The following is a 23,684-nucleotide window of genomic DNA, read 5'->3' as shown; positions in this document are numbered from 1 at the left end:
CTAGCGAAGCTTTATTCATAATAGTCAAAAAACAATCCTAACAATGCCTACCAACAAATGAATGCATAAACAAATTGTGATACAGCATGCAATGAAATACTACTCAGAAACTAAAAACAAATAATAAACTGGATAGACATAACCACATGATCAATCTAAAAACCTTATAATCGATGAAAGAATCCAGACACAAATGAGCATATGCGTGTCATTCCATTAATGTGAAACACTAAAAAAGGCAAATTTAATCTGCAAGGATAGACAGAGCAGCAGTAGCAGGACCAGTAGCGGGTAGTGACTAACTGGGAAGAGATATTAAAGAACCTTTTGCGTGATGAAAAATGTTTTCTATCTTAAATGTAGGGGTAGTTAAATAGGTAAAATCTGTTGAACAATGTGATAAAAATTATTATACTCTGTATAAATTATAACCTAATAAAGTAAATTAAAAAATAAACTCTTTGTAGAAACTAAACAGAGGGATTTTAAAGCTAGTATGAATATAAATTTACTATAGTCAGGAAAGCAATTGTAAAGTGAAAAAAAATGGAGGTACAAGGCAGCTGATAGTACAAGATATAATATCTTTCTCAGTCATAGTAATTGTAAGAGTTCAGAACAATGTATGAATGGACAGAATAGAGAGACAGGCCTTTCATTAGTGCTTTTATAATTAATTAAATGGGCACACAAATCTTAAAAATAACATGGTATAGACCAGAGTTTGGAATTAGGTTTTGAGTTGCCTTCGTTTGTTCAGGGTAAAGCAAATTCAGAAACGTGTCCAGTACCTCAAAAAGCTTCTGCAACGAAGGCATATATTCAGGGTAAATCTGTGCTCCCTGAAAAATAAATCCATATAAATCGGGGATTATTTGCAGAAACAATCCACGTGAGAGTCAAATAGTATTTTTTAAAATTCTATCTGTACAATGTGCTAAAACTAAGTTGATGTAATTTTTATTTTTCATCCTCTCTATTTAAACAGTTTTCTTAGTCTGAAAATAGTATAATAATAAATATTTCATGGAACAAGTAGAAGTCAATTACTGTGTCTGGAATTGGTTCCTTCTCGTGGCTTCTTGGTCTGGCTGACTTCAAGAATGGAGCCGCGGACCTTGGCGGTGAGTGTTACAGTTCTTAAAGATTGTTTCCGGAGTCTGTTCCTTCAGATGTCCAGATGTGTCTGGAGTTTCTTCCTTCCAGTGGGTTTGTGGTCTGGCTTGACTTCAGGAGTGAAGACACAAACCTTCGCAGTGGTTGCTACAGGTCTTAAAGGTGGCACGTCCAGAGTTGTTTGTTCGTCCTGGTGGGTTCATGGTCTTGCTCACTTCAGGAGTGAAGCCGCAGACCTTCATAGTGAGTGATACAGCTCATAAAGGTGGTGCGGACCCTAAGAGTGAGCAGCAGCAAGATTTATTGTGAAGCGCAAAAGAACAAACCTTCCACAGCATGGAATGGGACCCAAGTGGGTTGCCTCTGCTGACTTAGGTGGCCAGCTTTTATTCCCTTATTTGGCCCCTCCCACATCCTGCTGATTGGTCCATTTTACAGAGCACTGATTGGTCCATTTTTACAGAGTGCTGATTGGTGCATTTACAAACCTTTAGCTAGACACAGAGAGCCGATTGGTCTGTTTTTACAGAGTGCTGATTGGTCCTTTTACAAACTTTTAGGTAGACACAGAGCACTGATTGGTGCGTTTTTACAGAGTGCTGATTGGTGTGTTTACAAACCTTTAGCTAGACACAGAGCACTGATTGGTGTGTTTACAATCCTTTAGCTAGACAGAAAAGTTCTCCAAGTCCCCACCCAACCCAGAAGCCCAGCCGGCTTCACCTCTTAATAGCAAATCTTTCCTTTATGAAAGTCAGTTGCCTTTTTGGAAGCAGATGCATAACTCTTTAACACTGACAAATAGTATATGCCATTTGAAGAGGTCAAAAACATTTTGAACTATGCAAACTTTAAGGAGAACTTACATCATAAAGTTGTTGGATAAGGGAGGATTGGGGAGACATGGGTAACTAAAAATTACTGGACTTCCAAGGGAAAGAAACTAAACTAAATTCCAAGTGTTAATATTTCTTCTTCAAAACCAGAATGCAGTCTTGCAGTTCTGGCCTTTGTGACTCAAGAAAGTCATGGTGAAGGAAACTGCAGGTGATAGACAAAGAAGGAGATCTTTGACTCCACAGGTTCAAGCAAACCTCCGTGGTCTTCATGTTGGTATTGCCTCTGGTCTGTGGATGTACCAGGCATACCCCAGTCTTGGGATCTTTGCACTTGCTGATTCGTCTACCTGTAAAGCTCCTCTTCTAGATAGTCACACATATTGCTTTCTCACTTTCTTTATGCCTTCACTCAAATATCCACCTTTTCTGGTCACCATATCAAAAACTACAACCTGCCTACCACCACTATCCTTCTTCTGCCACACACACAAAATTCTTTTTACTCATCTATGCTTTATTTTCTCGTTAGCACTTTATATGGTCTGGCATAATTTGATATATAGAATAGATAGACAGATTATAGACATATAGATAGATAAATGAATATGTGTGTATGTGTGTGTGTTACAAACACACTTATTTTAATTTACTTTATTGTCTGTTTCCCCATCAGAAAGGCCTCATAAAAGCAGAGATTTTTGCATGTTTTGTCACTACTCTGTCCCTAGCACCTATAATGATGCATGGCACATAATGGTATCTAACAGGCGTTTATTGAATGACTGACAATCAATTAAATGAATTAGTGATTGACTGAAGACTGAATACTAGGGGTGGGAATTGAGGCTGAAAATTGTTGTATGGGATGAAAATAAAATACAATTGACAATCACAAACTGCTCTACTCAGAGAAACCTCACCCAACATTTTTTAAGTGATAAATTTGGGGTTAATAAAAAGTTTATATTACACACCAGAATAAGGTCTACCTGAATGTTTTTAATAAAATTTTAGGCAAATCAATGATGACAGTGTATAATGGGCTTTAATAGGAATTGGTATTTTTCACAAATAAAGCTAATCTCTAAATTGTCATTGTGATAGATATTCCTGCAACTCTAAAACAACATCTGATGCTGCTGATGGAAGCCGACTCTCAGGGTAAACGGAGCATGATGCCTTAGTGTGACAAATCCAATTAATCTATTTATTCTACAAAATTCATTGAATACTTCTAATAAATAGCATACCTAGTCACTGACTGATGACTTTTAGGCTGTTTGCTATGAAGTTTCTGCTAGTCTGCAATTTTCCAAAGCTCCACAAATACTTCTCAAAAGAAGACATTCCTATGGCCAACACTTATATAAAAAAGGTCAACATCACTACTCATCTGGGAAATGCAAATCAAAACCACTGTGAGAAATCACCTCACACTTGTTAAATTACTATTATTAAAAAGACAAAAGAAATGTGTTGGTGAAGATATGAAGAAAGGAAAATCTTCGAACACTCTTGGTGAAAATGCAATTTGGCATAGACATTATGAAACACATGATGAATGTTCCTTAAAAAATTAAAAACATGATCCAGCAATCTTACTTTTGGTTATATGGCCAAATGGAATGAAATCAGTGTTTCAGTCTCAAAGAAGTATCTACATTCCACGTTCATTGCAGCATTATTTACAATAGTCAAGATATGGAATCAACCAAAGCTTGACAAATGAATGGATTTACTAATGTGATACACACATACATGCAACATACAATGGAATGTTATTCATCCTACAAAGAGAAGGAAACTGTCATTTGAAACAACATGAACGAAACTGGAAAACATGCCATTATGCTGAGTGAAATAAGCCAGGCACAGAAAGATGAATATTGCATGATCTCACTTATATATGGAATTTGAAAAAGTTGAACTTATAAAATCAGACAATAGAATGGTGATTACCAGAAGGCTGGTAGTGGTCTGGGGAAACAGGGGGATGTTGGTCAAAAGATACAAAGTTTCAGTTATGCAAGACGACTAATTGCCGGAGACATAGTGTACAGCTTAGTAACTTATTTAACAATATTGTAGTGTAAGCTTGAAATTAGGTAAGAGAGCAGATCTTAAATGTTCTCATCACATACACACAAGAAATTATCTGAGATAACAAACATGCTAATTTGCTTGATTGTGGTAATCGTTTCACAATGATTGTATACCTACACCAAAACATCATATTGTACATATTAAATATAATACTACTTTTATTTGTCAATTACATTTCAATAAAGCTGAAAATAAAACCCAAACAAACAAAAAAAAAAGCTCAAACATAAGTTTTCAACAGTAGTGGTAGAGCTTTAAATAGTATTCTATTTGTGATTTATTATTGTATAGACCTTTTCAAGTTAAAAAAAAAAAAGTAAAATAAAGGGAATACAGAAAAAGGAGAAAAGAAACACAAGTAGGTCATCCCTCCTTCAATGTGTGTTGCCAAATGTTTGAAATATGCAGAAATAGCCTATGAAACGATTTTTACTTTTTAAAGCTTCAGCAACGATGGGAAACACCTGTATTTTGGCATAAGATTATACCCCACCCACACTCCCAACGATAATCACTCCCGGAAAAAAGTCCCTAGCACAGAGTATTCAATTCATCTGTGTTTATTTTCACACATAATCTACCCCCACATTCCATCTATTTAAGTATCTCTCACACATGATGCATAAATTAGACATCATGCTAGAAACTAAGAAACTAAGATGAATGACACATAGTTTTATTCAGTCAAATTGTCTAGATTTCATATAATATAGGAAAAATGCAAGCTATCTAAGTAGACCTGTGGGAGAATTTATTTGTAAGGACATATTTCAAATACAGAACAAAAGGCATATGAAAAAAGGAACTTTTTCTCTTCCGTTACCAATATATTCTCATGCCATGAAAGAGATACTGATTTTCATTACCTAAAACAATATGCAGTTTTTGAAAACAATTACCTCACATAGTTATATAAAAGAATATTAAAAATCTCATAGATAGTAGGTTAACAACAAAAACATTTTGACATATCCATATTGAACCTTCTACTTAGGAAAGTAACATACTAGATTCTCTCCCTCCCTTCCTAGATAAAGAAGCTGTGTGTACCATTGGTGTGTGCCATTGTTGTTTACTACATGTGTATGTGTCCTCAACAACGTAAATATTAACTTCTTATTATACAAACTGCATGCAGTGGACATCATAATGCATAAATTCAACTTTTTCTCAATGTTATGTTTTTGTAGTTTATCTATTTTGATATGTGTAACGCTAGTTCATTTTTACATCTTTCTATCAGGTATTCCATGGCAAGAATGTATCACTGTTTACTTATCCCTTCTGTTTACAGATGTTTAGGTTTCAGTTTTTCTCTATGCTTTAATAATAACTCATACGTGTTTTTCCTGGAGTCATGAAGTAGGGTTTTTCTGGAGTGTATGCTCGTAAGTGGAATTGCTTAGTCTTAGAGAATGATATATTTTAATGCATTATAAACATGCTGCCCTGTAAGTTGCACCAATTTATATCACAATCAATATCCTGAAAAATTTCCCATTGCTCTATGTCAGTGCTTCCCACAGAGGGGGATGCGACATTCTGAGAGGCACTGGAAAATTTCTAGGGATGTTTTGGGTTGCCGTAATGATTGGAAAGCACCACAAGCACGAAGCTGGTGGATGTTAGGAATGTGAGATGACCAACAATACATGCAACAGTCCCCCCATAAGAATTGTTCTGTTCCTCAGAGGTCTTTTGAAAGTATAACTGGACACCTATCAAGATTGTTTTTTAAAAAGAGATCCTGTGAGTAATTATCAAAGCTATAATGTCAATTATCTTTCATACATATCCAAAGTAGTTTTGCTTAGTTTTAACTTATGCTGAATTTCCAATGATTGGAACCACTGTGACAGTTGTAGAAAGATACATTGTGTGTGTGTGTAGTGAGAGATGAGGATCTGTACAAAAAAATTGGTCACTACTTGGAAAAAGTACATCACTAATGACAGAAATGCCCATGGCCATTAAATCCTCTACTAAAAATGTCAGGATTTGTATTCATCGCTGCCCCTTCCATGGTGATATAGAGGCAAACGCCTGACATTATGTTGTCATGCCCAAGCATTGATATATTATACTATATAATCACATTATAAATTACTTTTCTTTATTTCTCCTTGCATATTTTAATTTTGATGCTATATATTATGATACTATCATGTTATATTGTTGGATTTTTGAATGTATGTGTATACAGAGGTAATATTACCTATGAATTTTATATTAGGCTGCCAAAGCGAACAACATGTCCAACACATAGCATTAGCAGACATTTCACATTTTGCCAATCAGATGCAGATGAAATATTTCGTTTATATTTTCATTTCCCTGGTAACAATTAGGTTGAACATCTTTTCATAGCTTTGGTTAACTGTTTTCCTTGTATGTGTTGTGTGTTCATAACCTTTAAGCTGATTGTATTTTCCTTACAGATTTGGTAAATTCTTAATATATGCCAGAGAATAATCATTTGCCATTTAGATGTATCATAATTTTTTTGCCACTTGTTGTCCTTTAACTTTGTTTACTTTGCCTTTTGTGTAGAGAAGTTTAAATTTTATTTTGTTCTAATTCAGTGTGTTTAAATTATTTTAAAACATTAGTACGAAATGAGTCTCATCTAGCTAAATTATCTTTTCCAGGAATTTATGTTGAAATATATATGATAAAAATATATGCTATAGAATAGTGTATATATATACATTTTTACGTGTTTTTGCAATTTTGAGTGGAAAGTTGTGTGTGTGTGCTTCTTATTTCTTGTTCTTTCCTTCACCTCATCCTCCTTTTCTTACCTGTCATTGATTCATGCATATCAGGTTTGCCCACCCTCCTCACTGGACCTCGATCCTTATAGTTGTGGCTCAGATATCTTTCTTGTTAAACTATCAGGGATTTTGTATTTCCTTTTATCCAGCCAGCTGTGATTTGCTGAATTTTCTGTTCACATATCTTTGACCTTGTCTATGAGCTTCCCTGGATTCTTAAGTTTCGGATTTTTTTAAGCTAGTTTCAAAGTATTCTAACTACTGTCCTCTGGCTTTAAACAGGTGATTCATTACTGAATATCATTGCTATTGTCTGTTTATAATCTTGGAGACCAGCAGGGCTGACACCATCACTGCGCTCACAGTTTTGTGCATCTGTTCTATTTCTGGTCCATGAAAGTATATAATCTGGTTTTTTGAGCCTGCATGAAGTGCTTTTGTTATTGCCATTGCCATTATTTACTCTTTTACATGTTCTTTTATCATTGCTATGTATTTGAAGCATGGGCTTTGCCTCTAGTTGCAAACTTACTACGTAATCTTTAATGGAATTTGAAAATGTATTTTGGGAAAAAAAGAGGTGGACTGTGGATTTATTAAGTGTCACATGTTGAAATATATATCTCTTCCACCTATGAAGGTGGAAACCATGATGATAAGGAAGATATATCCTAGGCTTATGAACAAGCATAACTCTACTCCTTTCCTAAGGCAAGACTGTAATTTCTTAATAACAATCCAAGGTTTCAAGTTAATGGAGCTGCCACAGAGGCAGGAAGTATAACTGAGACCCCCTAAGTGTTTATATGTTCTTGTTTTACTTATTAATTTTCATTTGTGAGTCTAGGTTGAAAGTGATAATTGTTTAATTGTGCATATTGGCTTTTTCATTTTTTAAATTTAACATTTTGCAATGTTTTTAATCTAAAAGAATACCTCATGCTGTGATAATCAACATGATAAAATGTAAAAATAAATAAATAGCCTACATTTAAACGATTTATCTTATCTACCAACAAGTCCTATCTATTGAATGTAAACTTAATTGCAATATATTTCCTTAATGGTCTCCTTTAATCGGATACCCTGATATGGTATCTTTGAAAAGTTGAAGTTCCATAACAAAGCATTAGCAGTTAGTTCTTTCAAAGAAGCTTGTAATTAAATGAACACATAGAAATAATATTTTTTCAATATGTAGCTATTAAATGAAAACGAATATACTTTGCTTTGCTTTGAGTTGAATTTCTTTTTGCAATGTTATGAAAGTTTATGCAGAGAGAACATGGTTTGTGAAAACTAGAGCTATTTACACAAAATACCACAAGAAATAAGGAACTGTACCTAAAATTTTAGCCTCCTCAAATTTTTTTTCTCCAGGTGGGGCTTTGAAATTGCAAACACATTGTACATAGGAATGTATAGTTCAACCTAGTACTGTATTCACATAGGTCAATAAGCACTATCAATAAAATGATGAAATTAGCAAAACAATCTGTTTGGCTTCACTCTGAAGCAGAATTATATGGTGTCATTTTTTTGTTCCTTCAACTTCTTGTATTATAAAATATTCTAAAGGTAAAATAATCTAACTGACCTCTAGAAATTATTAAGCGTTAACAAAATAATAATTTCTGCATATAATATCTTTTGTTGTCAAGTAACAGATATAGTTGAAATTACATTTTTTCTCAACACACTCTCAATCCCTTGTCTGGAGGAGCTACCATCCAAATGTATTTATAAGCCATGAATGATGTGCTATTTGCTTTAGTCTTATTCTGTATTTAACCATCCTGCAACTTTCTTTTTTCACTCTACATTAAAAATCTTCAATATAAATCTATATCTATACAGATAGAATGCTTTTATTCATGTGTCAACATGTGAAAATTATAAATTCTTCTCCTAATGGATACTTCCAAGTTTTTGATATTACAAAGAGATTTAATTTTGCAAAATTATGGCAACTGAAAGTACTTCACCAAGGGTGTGTGATAACTCCCAATTCTCATCTTCTCTGTAACACTTCACTCAGCCATGCTTCTAAAGGTCAATGACTAAATTTATCCCCAAATTCAAGGCTACCCCAATTAGTGATTAATAAACACTTTTTTAAAAAAAATCTTCTTTTCATTTATTTTCTTTTTAATTCACTACATATGACTCTCTTTACTTGGTGTAAAATGCCATCTTGAATTTCGTATTGATTACTTTATATATATGATTATGGTATATTTTTATAATATTCATTACAAAAACTTTAAAATAACTAATTATGCATTTAGGTTGTGTAAGTGGTACTGTTCTACTATATTTCTCATCTTAAAATATATATTCTTTATTATCAAATTTCAATTTTTCTGTATTTCTCCTAAAAAAATTTTTCTGACTTCTTTTTGTGAAACATCTCCAAATTCTAAATAAGAAATTTGTTTCTTTTTAAGTCATCCTGATGAGTGATAATGTTGCTTATCAAAATTTGGCAACATTGTTTAATGTTGGCTTCTTTTGCTTTTTCTTTTTTGTTTTTTGTGGTAGCCACCTGATGATTTGCACATGTGGTGCAAATCACACATTCCTCACCAAATTGATAAATCCAAAGTCTCTTTGAGGTCTCGAGAAAATATGCCACATTTGACAGAATCTGACATCTTTTGAGATCTTGGTAAAATATGTTAAATACACTCTGTTTTTATACACAGGTGGACATGAGATGTTAAACAATCAACTCTCTGTATCACTTTCCTGAAACAGTTTAAACTGAAGCTCTTATCCAAATCTCTGTAAGAGGAATACAAAGATGCAAAGATTTCCCACTGCATTAAGAATAACATTTCTGAGGCTACATCGATGTCAACCTTTCCCACAGAGAAGCTCTCCTCCTCCTTTCCTAAGCCTTTAATTTCTCAAATTCTTTTCCTCCTTCTCACCATATAAAGGAGAAAAAGAAGGAAATTATCCTACAAAAATTGTGTTCTCCTAAAAAATCATTACTTATCCTCTGCTATCATTTAGTTATATCAAACCCATAGTTTTAAAACCGCAAACCCAATTAAACTGCCATAAAATTCTTTTGTATTTCCAATTTTATTATTACAATTATCAGAAAATGTATACAAAGAAACAAGAGAAAATGTAGTTTCTCCTTTATGAGTGAGTTACTCTGTCCTTTGTAAGTTGCTAATGGCAGATTCATAATTTTATGACTGACAATATTAAAGGTTTACAGATATTAGAGCCATATAAATGAAAAAATAACTGCAGTGGTAGCATCACCGGCTCGTTCAGCTTCATAATAACCATTTCAGAATAAAAAAGAAAAAGAGACAATAGATATTTGATTGTAGTGAATTGTCAAACTGAATGGATTTAATCTTTTAACCAGAAATACCTCCAATCAATATTATTTCAAAACAGCTTGGCAATGAATTAAAACAACTATGGAAAAAAAAAAAACAAGTCAAATCTTTGTGTAGACTGAGTTTACTGATGAGTTCAATCAAAATACATGTTCACTGAGGTTGGTCTAGAGCAACCAGTGTTCCAAGATTGGAAGAAATAACCAGGCCCTAGTGAGAAACGATGATTCAGTCCCATGGATAGCAGAAAACTTGTTTCTCCAAATATTAACCCGTACTCCTCCAAATTTTAGTTGCTAGATCATTAAAAACATTCCTATCAAGCAGTCATTGTCTGAGGCTGTGATTTCTGGTCCAATAAGTTCTACTCTGACTAGCCCGATTGGTTACACTTTTTAAACTGTATTTTTAAAATATATATATTATATATAAATTATATATTATAAATATATAAATATGTTTTAAATAGATTTCTCCCACCAATCTATTGTGTATGAATACTTTTACAAAAAAATAAATATATGAAAATACCATGAGCTTAAAATAGATATTACATTTATGAAAATGAAATTAAAGCAGGTATTAAAAAATACAAGCCCGAATGTGTCTTTTATTATTACATGAAAACAGACACAATGCAGTCTGACAAATTACTATAAAAGTTTTAAATGCTAACCCTCCACTGATACACTTACCCTGGGACATATGATGCCCTAAAAAATGTTCCCTAAATCCATGCAAATTCATATACTGAAACTTCATCCCCAACATGATGGTATTTGGAGATAAGGTTTTTGGAAGGCGATTAGGATATGAATAGGCAGACCCCATGAATGAGATTAGTACCTTATAAAAGAGGCCCCAGAGAGTTCTCCTTCCCCTTCAACTACGTGAGGACACAGCAAAATCGTGGCCATCTATGAACCAGGAAGTGACCCCTCATCAGGCACTGAATCTGACAGTACCTCAATCTTGGAATTTCCAGCCTCTGGAACAGTGATAAATAAATGTATGCTATTTATAAGCCAGTATAAAACAAAAGAAACAAACAAAGGCTTTCATGTACTCCTTCATTGTACAAATGTTTACTGAGAGCTAAATTGTGCTGCCAGTAACGAACAAGACAGGAGCTCCTGCCCACAAATAGCTTTTGTTCTAAAAGCGCGACAGAGACTGTTTAGTATCACTTGGTGTGTTTTAAAACTAAAAGTTTTACAATGCCTGTCTTTTAAAGGAGAGTAATTCTAGCCTGGGTGCGGTAACTCACACCTGTAATTCCATTCCATTGGAAGACTGAGGCGAGAGGATTCTTTGAGGCTAGTATTTGAAACCAGCTTAGTCAACATGGCAAGACACTGTCTCTAGAAAATAAAAATAAAAAATTAGCTGAGCACTGTGGCAACCACCTGTAGTCCTAGCTACTTGAGAGGCTGAGACGGGAGGATTACTTGAGACCAGGAGCTTAAGGTTACAGTGAGCTCAGCCTGAGCGATGGAGCAAGAGAGCCTGTCTCCCAAAATAAATTTTTAAAAAGAATAGTTTTTAGATCAAAAATGATACTGCTTGACAGATTAAAACACCTCTAGACACATTGTCTTGTTATTTTCAGATTACAGTTCTGCAGCACTTTAGCCTAGTAATGACCAAAGTTCCTGAACAAGCAGCATCAGCCCTACATGGAAGCTAGTTAGAAATTCAAATTACTGAGGCACGCCCCAAACCTACAATATCAGACATTCTGATTCTGATGCCAGCTGAAGTTTGAGGAACAATTAATATGCTCCAAAGTTGTCTGTAGGGCTTACTGCATCACAGATCCCTAGACCCCATTCCCAGAGGTTTGAATTCAGTAGATCTGAAGTGGAGTCGAATAATTTGCATTTTAAAAAAGGTTCCAGCTGTTGCTCATGCTGGCGATCTGGAGACCTCACTTGAAGAACCACTGGCCTATTGCATATTCATTTTGGATAAACATTACATGAAAAGTATCTGGGAAATTCTAAAATCACGAATGTTTGGACCCCACCCCTGGACAACTCAAGCATTATCTGCAGGTATGGCACAGAATTTATGTTTAAAAGTGGATTCCATGTGATTCTAATATATATCCAGAGTCAAGGTGGCATGCTAAGAGAAAATCAACTACAACAGCTCTTTGTGCTACCATATAGCACACAAGTAAAATGCTATTTTCATGAAAAACCATCAAGAATTTGAAACAAAACTCACTGTAAGTTGTTTCCATATAATGCCCCCCCAGAGCAATAGTAAAATAAAAAAAAAATCAGTGAAACATATTATCTAGCATTATCTAGGTCAAAATAATATATTAAAACCCTAGGTATTCTGCAGAATTGAACTTTATAAGCAACTCTCAACTATATTGAAACTTTGTCCAACTGGGACATTCATGTAAATACAACTCTTAACAGTTTTCATTTTGGGGGGGAAGATATGAATATCAATCATAGCATAAACCTTAATCACAGTCCTACATCTTGAATTATAGTGGACTGGAAATGCAAAAGTATTCACTTTATTTGTTTTGAAATAAATGATAAACCTTGCTTGGTACTGTAACTGTTACTTTCACGAGTCAAGATGAAGTCTGTAACCCATTTCTGGAGTGAAAAGCAAATGGCAATTTATCTAGAAGCACTAATTCTTGCTGTGTCTGGGAGGTTATGGGCCTCTCTTATCAGTGTTTCATTCTGCAGGGAGCCAGTGGGCTTTGGGGGTCTCTTTGTTTATGTTCTTTAGTACTTTTCCATTAGAATAAGCACTAGGTCTTTAAGTTGCTCTGTTTCCCCAGACTAGTCTCCTGTGGCTTTAAAGCTCTCCAAATGCCACAAGTTCTCAATACCCCACCTCCCAACTCCCCTGCAGAATTTGTAAGTGACAAGAAGCTGGAAAAATACAGATGGCATAATTATATATTTTGCAGTTGATTAATCACCACAAAACATTAATCACATTTTGTATAACAATACATAATCAAATTCTTTATAGTAGAAATTAAGTTTCTTTCTGATAGGGAATGGATTCCTTTAGGATATTGACAGAGTTTTTCAGCATCTGTTTGGCTCCCATTCCACATCTGCATTTGATTTTCATCTGCTTTAGGGCTTAGTAAAATGTGGCTTAAAGGTTGTTTTATGACTATAAATGTATGTGTTAATAGAAGAATTTGTTGAGAAGAAAATATTTGCACAAGTTAGATACTATAAATATTTTTTTCCAGGCCATAACATGTTTCTTTAAAAACCATAAAATTTTGTTTTTTCTAAGAAATAAACCCACTGATATCAATGATAAATTACATATTTTAATAACTATTGAAATAAATGCTTAATATTATAATTTGCCTTATATTATTATAAAAGACAACAATCTCTCTTTAACATATACATATCTATATGTAATGTTTTATAGTAGGAGTACCTAATTTATTGATTACTATAAAATATATAGATTATATGTATAAATTCATATGTACATATAATTGATATTTATGATCATTTAAAAATAACTGTGTATTAAAACATATACAAATTTTCCATTGCCACAACTTTTTTATTATTGGCAGTATATAAAACAAAATTATCCTACTTCTTAGTTATGCCAGTCACTCAAAAATTTTTATATACAGCCTTTTACAGGCATAGTTTTTTTATTTTGTTTCTGGAAGAAATTAGGGAACAAAGATACACATCTTCTGTTTCAAGTTTCTAGAAATACTCTAATAGGAAGAACATGAGTATATGAACCCAGAAATTTTCTACAGCAACATATAAATAATAATATGAAAATTTAATATATACATGCTGTGTGTCTGTGTGTGTGTGTAGGTGTGTGTGTATGTGCTATATGTATTACATCCTGAGTATAATTACACAGCTGGCCTGTGGAACTCAAAGAGAAATTTACATGATCACATAACTCTGGCATCAAACTGATACTCACAGACAGCATTGATACATATATGCAAATATAATTTATCTCTAAGACACTATTGAAATAAATTTTATGAAGAAAGTAAATGTAGGTTAAAATATTCAGATGAGAGAGAGGATGAATCATGCCAGTGTAATATGGTGACTGAAAAGACAAGGGAGGTGTGCTTATGATAACCTAGAAGAAAGGTCATAGGGCAGGGTAGAGCAGGGCAGAAGACGAGGTGCCTGAAGAGAAAGTGAGAAGGTAGACTCCACCTGAATGAATGGCTCGTGTTGAAGAATGGCTAAAACAAAAAGTGATTGCACATTTTGCCAATAAAGAAATGGTGTTTGTATTCAGTTTTAGTTAAAATGACTGTATGCAGTGAGACTTGGATACTGAGTGTAGCCCCTAAAACTGTTTGTACTCCATGATAACTTTTAGCCTAGAGATTTGAGACTTATGGCAGTTACATATGGAAGGCTCCTGGAGAATCTGGCACATCCTTTTACCTTGTGGATATATATGGTCCCTTCTGACACACAGGAGCTTACAGCCTGAAATTCCAAGAAGCTGATGTAGAGACTTTCATAGGGCCTCTGCTTGTCTAATGGCATGGGCAACAGATTCTACCCTTATTTCATATTCAGCCAATATAGCTCTGGACCCAGAAAGTAAGTGGTGCAGGCTTGATAAGCTTGCCTTTTGAACAAATAACTTGTCATCTATATTTGAGAACTGAGTGTTACTAGCTTTGTGAGGCACTTTTAATGTTGTGAAAAGGTGTATACAAATAAAATGATTGATGTCCTGTCAATAGAAACTTCAGGGAGAGTATCAAACAGAGCAGTTTCTTTTGAAGTAAGGATGGTGGAGGTAAAGGTGTTAGATTTTACTTTTCTATCTATCATAAACCCCCAAACATCAATCCAACAAGAATAGAACTTGGTATCTGAACAAGTCAGAGCACAATTTCTTAGCAGTAGACACATCCCAGTGAAAAACACAAAAGCTGGATTTATAAAAATGCATTCATAAGGATTTTATTATAATTTTTTTCCATCACTGGGATGATGTTGGCAGGAATGCTTATGTGTCTTCAAGTTATTTTCTTCTTGCCTTCATTTGTCATAGGTTTTTTAACTTTCCTTTTAAATGATGAGATTAATATTTCTAAGGACATTTCGTTGTGAAAATATTAAAGTTATTAATATGCAATAAATGGTATTATTTAAAATAGATATAATTGAAAAATGTAAAAAAGTGAAAGAATATGCCACACAATCATTAAAATAGAATATAATTCAGTATGGATCATTTCAAAAGTGCAGAATTTGCAAGCCTCTCATGGAGAAGGTTATAGATGTATATTGGAAGACATTGGAAAATATTTAGGTAAATGAACTCATATGCAATGCTTACAAATAAGAGAATGCAATACTGAAATAACAGTTTTCCCCAAATAAACTATAGTTTCAATATAATTCCATTAATGATCCCAATTGCCCCTGTTTGCAGATGACATGATTGTATATTTAGAAAACCCCATCGTCTCAGCCCAAAATCTCCTTAAGCTGATAAGCAACTTCAGCAAAGTCTCAGGATACAAAATCAATGTGCAAAAATCACAAGCATTCTTATACAACAATAACACACAAACAGAGAGCCAAATCATGAGTGAACTCCCATTCACAACTGCTTCAAAGAGAAAAAAATACCTAGGAATCCAACTTACAAGGGATGTGAAGGACCTCGTCAAGGAGAACTACAAACCACTACTCAACGAAATAAAAGAGGGCACAAACGAATGGAAGAACATTCCAAGCTCATGGATAGGAAGAATCAATATCATGAAAATGGCCAAACTGCACAAGGTAATTTATAGATTCAATGCCACCCCCATCAAGTTACCAATGACTTTCTTCACAGAATTGGAAAAAACTACTTTAAAGTTCATATGGAACCAAAAAAGAGTCTGCATTGCCAAGTCAATCCTAAGCCAAAAGAACAAAGCCGGAGGCATCACGCTACCTGACTTCAAACTATACTACAAGGCTACAGTAACCAAAACAGCATGGTACTGGTACCAAAACAGACATATAGACGAATGGAACAGAACAGAGCCCTCAGAAATAATACCACACATCTACAACCATCTGATCTTTGACAAACCTGACAGAAACAAGAAATGGGGAAAGGATCCCCTATTTAACAAATGGTGCTGGGAAGACTGGCTAGCCATATGTAGAAAGCTGAAACTGGATCCCTTCCTTACACCTTATACAAAAATTAATTCAAGATGGATTAAACACTTAAATGTTAGACCTAAAACCATAAAAATCCTAGAAGAAAACGTAGGCAATACCATACAGGACATAGGCATGGGCAAGGACTTCATCACTAAAACACCAAAAGCAATGGTAACAAAAGCCAAAATTGACAAATGGGATCTAATTAAACTAAAGAGCTACTGCACAGCAACAGAAACTACCATCAGAGTGAACAGGCAACCTACAAAATGGGAGAAAATTTTTGCAATCTACTCATCTGACAAAGGGCTAATATCCAGAATCTACAAATAACTCAAACAAATTTACAAGAAAAAAACAAACAACCCCATCAAAAAGTGGGCGAAGGATATGAACAGACACTTCTCAAAAGAAGACATTTTTGCAGCCAACAGACACGTGAAAAAATGTTCATCATCACTGGCCATCAGAGAAATGCAAATCAAAACCACAATAAGATACCATCTCTTACCAGTTAGAATGGCGATCTTTAAAAAGTCAGGAAACAACAGGTGCTGGAGAGGATGTGGAGAAACAGGAACAATTTTACACTGTTGGTGGGAGTGTAAACTAGTTCAACAATTGTGGAAAACAGTGTGGCGATTCCTCAGGGATCTAGAACTAGAAATACCATTTGACCCAGCCATCCCATTGCTGGGTATATACCCAAAGGATTATAAATCATGCTGCTATAAAGACACATGCACACGTATGTTCATTGCAGCACTATTCACAATAGCAAAGACTTGGAACCAACTCAAATGTCCATCAATGATAGACTGGATTAAGAAAATGTGGCACATGTACACCATGGAATACTATGCAGCCGTAAAGGATGAGTTCATGTCCCTCGTAGGTACATGGATGCAGCTGGAAACCATCATTCTCAGCAAACTATCACAAGGACAAAAAAACAAACACCGCATGTTCTCACTCATAGGTGGGAATTGAACAGTAAGAACACTTGGACACAGGAAGCGGAACATCACACACCGGTGCCTGTTGTGGGGTGGGGGGAGGGGGGAGGGATAGCGTTAGGAGATATACCTAATATAAATGATGAGTTAATGGGTGCAGCACACCAACATGGTACATGTATACATATGTAACAAACCTGCACGTTGTGCACATGTACCCTAGAACTTAAAGTATAATAAAAAATAATAAGAAGAAGAAAGAAAGAAAGAAAAAAGAAAAAAAAATTGGACCAGGAAGAGTGGGGAGGGAGTGGGAAGCATGAAGGACAGAAGTAAGAAAATCCAGGTGACAGATGATGCTATGTTAGGGAGGGGGAATGAAGTGCCAACAGTGGAAATAGTGAGAAGTGAATCCATTCTAGAAATACTTTGAAGGTAGACTCAGCTGGATTCACTGGCTGATTGGCTGTGGGTTGTAAGAGAGTGGGATCAACCCTAAAGTGGAATGAAGTGCTGATACAAGCTAAAACATGCTTGAACCCCAAAACGCTTGGCTAAGTGGAAGAAATCAGGTAATCTAAGTTGTTGCCAAGAAGGACAACAACCAAGGCTATTTGGGAGGGCGGTGAGTTTCACTTTGGGCTTGTCAAGTTTGTGGTGCCTATGGGACATTTAGAGAGCGATAGTCTGCAGTTTTGTTTTGTTTTGTTTTGTTTTGTTTTGTTTTGAGACAGAGTCTCACACTGTCACCCAGGCTGGATAGCCTGTCCACATATTGTATGATTCAATTCATGTGAAATGTCCAGAATAGGTAAATCCACGTAGATGGAAGGCAGACTGGCGATTGCCAGGGGGTAGTGGGAGACAGGAGGGGTGTAACTGCTTAATGAATATGGGGTTTTCTTATAGGGTGATACAAATGTTTTGGAATTGGAGGTGATGGTTGCATAACATTTGAGTGCACTCAGTGGTACTGGATTGTTCACTTCAAAATGGTTAATTTTATTGCTTGAGGCCAGGAGCTCAAGACCAGCCTGGGCAACATAGTGAGACCCGCTCCCCCCACCCCAGCCCATCTCTACAAAAAATAAAAAATTAGCCCAGCTTGATTGCATGCACTCGTAGTCCCAGCTACTTGGGAGGCTGAAGTGGGAGGATCACTTGAGCACGGGAATTGGGGGCTGCAGTGAGCTGTGATCATACCACTGCACTCCAGTCTGGACGACAGAGTGAGAACTCACCTCTAAAAAAATAAAAAATGAAATAAAATGGCTAATTTTATGTTCTATGAATCTCACCTTAATAAAATAAAGTGGGGGAGGGGTTGAAAAAAAGCCTCCAAAAAAAAAAAAAACCCCAACAGGATTTTTAAAGCCAACAGGCTTTTAAAAAATATTATTACCTGATGCTAAAATGTGTATGGAGGAGAAAAGTAGAAGAATAAACAATACACTTACAGTATTAAAAATGGTCAAACACTACCAAATATCCAGATTTATTGTGTAGTTACAGTAACATATAAAGAAAAAAAATGGGAGTAAGAGAGTACAGATAAGAAACCCTTTAGAGTTGGAATCAGACCTACATCTCAAATTGCTTAGTGACCAAGTGCACTGCTAGGTAGCAAGAGAGAAAACAAAGTCATCAATAAATTTTGCCAGAAGAATCACTTATCCATAACGTTTTAAAAAATGGATTTTGGATCTTTACTCCATACTCTTAACAGGAATCATTGAGGTAGTTTAAAAATGTAAATGTAAGTATCCAAATTATAAATACAAAACTACAAAAAAATCGGGGAATCTCTTAAAGACCTTGCTGCTATGGCTTGACTGTGCCCGCCAGATTTCATGTATTGGAGGTTTGATTCCAAAATTCATATGTTGATTGGAGGTGGAACCTTTGGGAGGTAATTAGGGTTAGAAAAGGTCACAGGGGTGAGGAGCCTCCCTGATGAGACTCGTGGCTTCACAAGATGGGAAAAAGAGATTTACACTGACACACAGGCACATTCTCACCAGCTTACCATGCAACGCGCTCTGCCATGTCTTAATGCAGGAAGAAGTCCCTCACAAGGTGCCAGCACCATGCTTTTGGACTTCCCAGCTTTAGAACCATGAGCTAAATAAACTTTCTTTCTTTATAAATTACCCAATTAGTGGTATTCTGTTATAACAACACTTACATGGAAAATAATCTCTTAAACAAGACTTAATAGATGTAAATCATAAAGGACAAATAAATGTGAACATATTAAAATTAACTTTTCCATTAATCCAAAAAGTTATTAAGCAAATAAAAAAATACAAACTGAAAGAAGATATTTCATACGTATATAACTAACAAAGACTACCTACAAAATATATAAAGAACTCCTAGAAAAAGATTTTTTAAACACCTGTGCACCTGCCCCCAACAAAGACACTATAAGCAATGATCTGGCATTTCACAGAATAGGAAAGAAAGATATCATGTGAATTATATGAAAAGACCCTCAATTTCTCAATAATCAACAGAGTGAAATTTAAAGTCTCTATAATAGAGTATTTCATGCACAATGCGCTGGTATAACATATAGAAGTCAGACAAGTATTGGTGCTGTCTGGAAGCAATTGATTTTTACATACTGCTGGTGGAAGTGAATATTGATCACTTTAGCAAATAATTTGGCATTTTCTATTAAAAGAAATGATTCTCACACCTTGAGATCAGTCATGCCTCTTATGTATTCTAGAGAAATTCTTACACATGTGCACTTGGAAGCATGCACAAAGATATGCATAGCAGCACTATGGGTACTAACAGTAATCACAAAAACAAATAAACTACCACAGTTGTACTTCCATAAAAAGAATGATAAACACATTGTCCTATATGTAATGCTCTAAAACAGTGAAAATAAATGAACCAAAGCTAAGGTGCAATGTCATCTTAGAACATTTATCTCCATAACCACAGCTATGAAAACTAGTATACAGATTTATGCATTTATTCATTTACCATAAATACATTTGGTGCATGTATTTCTCTTTTTGTGTAGACTACCGCATTGTATAGACATGAACTTCAAACTAAGACCCTTCCTGGTGCAAGTCTCGATGTTGCAAAATCAAAGCAGAACAATCCCTGTATCTCTTCTGCATCATCCTTGGCTCCTGGTCACCTTCATTTCAGTTTGTTCTGTGCATTTAGGACCTCACAGGATATATTTTTCCAAATGTGAACCAGTTATCTTGCTAATGAGCAGCAGCTGCATCTTTATAATTTCCATTCATCGTATCTTTAGATGTGCAATGTGACTTCAACTTCTTAGGGCTAAATCTATTTCTTTACTAAATCCTTCAAGTACGTGAGATTGGCATCTTGGCCCTCCATAATTTGGATCATCTGTGTCCTATTCTGGATGTTTTCTACTTGGCCTTCCTAAAGAGAATGTCCAGATTAAAGTTCTAAAATTTCAGAAGACAGAAGAACACCTCAAAAAACAATGGGAACATTTGGTAGGGCCTTTCATCTGAGGCTTTAGGTTATTCTCTCCGATCAGGCATTATACATTCATCTATTCATTTGTCTAGTGATGAGAGCTAGAGAATCAAAATCCAAACTCAGCCCATGTTAACAAGAACTCACAACATGGGAATGAAGGATATATTTTATTGATTTAATCCAAAATTATAATAGCATTTTTAGCAAAGGGAACATTCTCAATTCTAACTGGGGAGTCTAAATGCCATTTGCTACAGCAATCTACTGCAGATGATTTAAATGATTCTGTCTGTCACAGTTCCTCAGGAAATAGATTCTGAAGCAGAAATGTGCTTACAGAAGGTTTACTGAGTAGTATCTTTAAAAATAATATCTTTAAAGGAGTGAGGAAAGTAGAACTGTGTTGAAGAAGATACTGAACTCATGCAGTTTCAACAGAGCCCTCAGCCAACCTCATAGAGATTTATAGAGCTGAGATGGCTTTTCAGAGGTGTCCTGACTTGAGGTGCAAGACAATCCCTTGTACCCCAGCATTAAATATTCATTAGATCTGTGCTGACCCTAGAAAGGACGGCTATCTTTGGAAGATGGATTTCTTTCATCAGAAGGCAACTTCCAGAGGAAAGGATGCTCCAGATAGTTGGGAAAATTAGGGCTGTGGTCCTGAAGGAGCATGTGGGCACACAACAGTATTCATTCACAACACTGTAATAATACTGTACATTTAGAATAATTGCAAGGTCAAAATGCACTGCAAGATAACTTTCTATTAATTTATTCAAGTTATTCCACGAAATGTGTAATACATCTTCTTTCCTTCGTAAACAAAATTTTCCTTTGTAAATAAAATTCCCCAAACTCAAATCCATCTTCCCTTTGTTTTGTATTATTTCAAAGAAAAACATTTCACTGGAATGAGTTTATGGGAGTGTCTGATGGAGGTGGGAGAGGGATTATAAGAAAGAATGGCAGTGGCATCTAATAAAGAAATAAATAACAAATAAATAAAGATGTATGTATTTATTATTTTTATAGAAAGCTTATGTGACAAGCTTTTTAATAAAAATGTATACTTACATAGATTAATAAATTTGCTGCCCATTTTGAAATAACAATTATCTCTCCAAATCCCAGAAACAGAATTACATGAGCTGAATTTCAAGAATAAGCAAATGAACACTCTAAATTCTATTCTCGACTTAGCTAACTCTTACATATCATTCAGGTCTCAGTTAAATATCAATTCTTGATTAACTGTTTCTTAACCCAATACCAGAGGGGCCTCTTCCTGTCACCTCTACATCTTCCTGCTCCTGCAGCATCACGAAGGCCCATATTCTAATAATGGAGTACAGGAAATGCTGCCCCAAAATATGACACCTTGACATATTGAGTATTTTAAACTGAAAGAAATTGAACAAACTGCAGAAGCAGGAAGGTCTCCCTAACCGTCTATCATCTTAACATACCCCAGTTATACTCGTTAACCCCAAACCTGTTTTTCCCACAGCTCTTCTCTGTAACTGGCAATTCCATCCTTCTAAGGAGTCAGGCCAAAAATCTAGGTGTCGCCCGTAACCTTCTCTTTTTTTTTCACATTATATGTCTATTTCATCAGTAAATTCTATATGTTGTAACTTGAAAATATATAAAACAGGTCTTCTGAACTTTACTACTAATATCCTGGTCAAAAGCAATGCTACTTCACACCTAGACAATTATATATTGTGTACTATCGTCTCCTTACTTCCACAAGATCCTGCCCCCTACAATACATATTCAGTCCAAGAGCCAAAATGATGTTTCTAAAATAAGAGCCAGATCACTTCTCTTTAGACCATTTAAAATATTCCTTTTTTTAATTACAGTAAATATTCCACTTCTTTCAGTGTTCTGTTCAAATATCACATTCACCTTGAGGCCTTCTTTTATTACCATATGTAACATAAAACCTCCCTTCCAAATGGCAACTATTCTCTTGTGTGCTTTATTTTTCTCCATAGCACATATCCACTTCTCATATGCTATCTGTTACCTGTCTATTTGTTTATTATTTGTCTCCATCTCTAGACTGCAATAGTCATAAGGGCAGAGATTTTGTATTTTGCATTTTTCTATGTCCCCTATGCCTTAAAAAAAAATGCCCGGCCTATAGTAAATGCTAAGTAAATGTTTATTTGATATATGAATGAATATATAGATGAATACATACATGGACAAATTATCAAAAAATTTTGAGTGCCAATTATGGGTTAATAGCTTTGTATAAAATAGATAAAAACAGAAAAACATACTCCTAATGTAGTTTATATTCCAGCAGGAGATAACAGTTGATACATAAGCAAACAAAGAAATAAAACCAGTTTTTTATAGGTAGTAATAGCGCTGTCTTTGTTATTAAGTGAATAAGTACAGTGATATAATGGAGATAACTAGAATGGAGATTTCGGCTGATTTAGAGAGGTCTAGTCCAGGACCTCTTTAAAAAGTGGTGATGTTTAAATTAATATTGGAAGAATGCCAGAAAGAGCATTCTTCTGGCATTCAAAGAAGAAGAAGAACAAGGCAAAGAGAAGTAGAAAGATGTCAAGAAAAGAGAGAGTTTGGGGAGCAAGATGTCCAACACACTTGCATGTGACAAGGACTCTTTCACTGCAGTGGTTCATAAACAATGCCAGTTCAAGCAGAAACCCCATTCTATAGCAATTATTTTTGTTGTCTCAATTGACCACAAGCCCATGGTAACAATGCCATTTCTCATTCTACGGAAATGTTGGGGCTTAAAATATGATACCCTAAAATATGGTGCTTTGACATGCTGGACTAAAGAAGCAGCCTCAAGACCTCTCTGACTCCTGCCCCA

Source organism: Pan troglodytes, chromosome 17, assembly GCF_028858775.2.
Source record: "Pan troglodytes isolate AG18354 chromosome 17, NHGRI_mPanTro3-v2.0_pri, whole genome shotgun sequence".
Taxonomy (NCBI): domain Eukaryota; kingdom Metazoa; phylum Chordata; class Mammalia; order Primates; family Hominidae; genus Pan; species Pan troglodytes.
The sequence above is the reverse complement of the archived record's forward strand: the minus strand, read 5'-3'. Positions refer to the sequence as shown.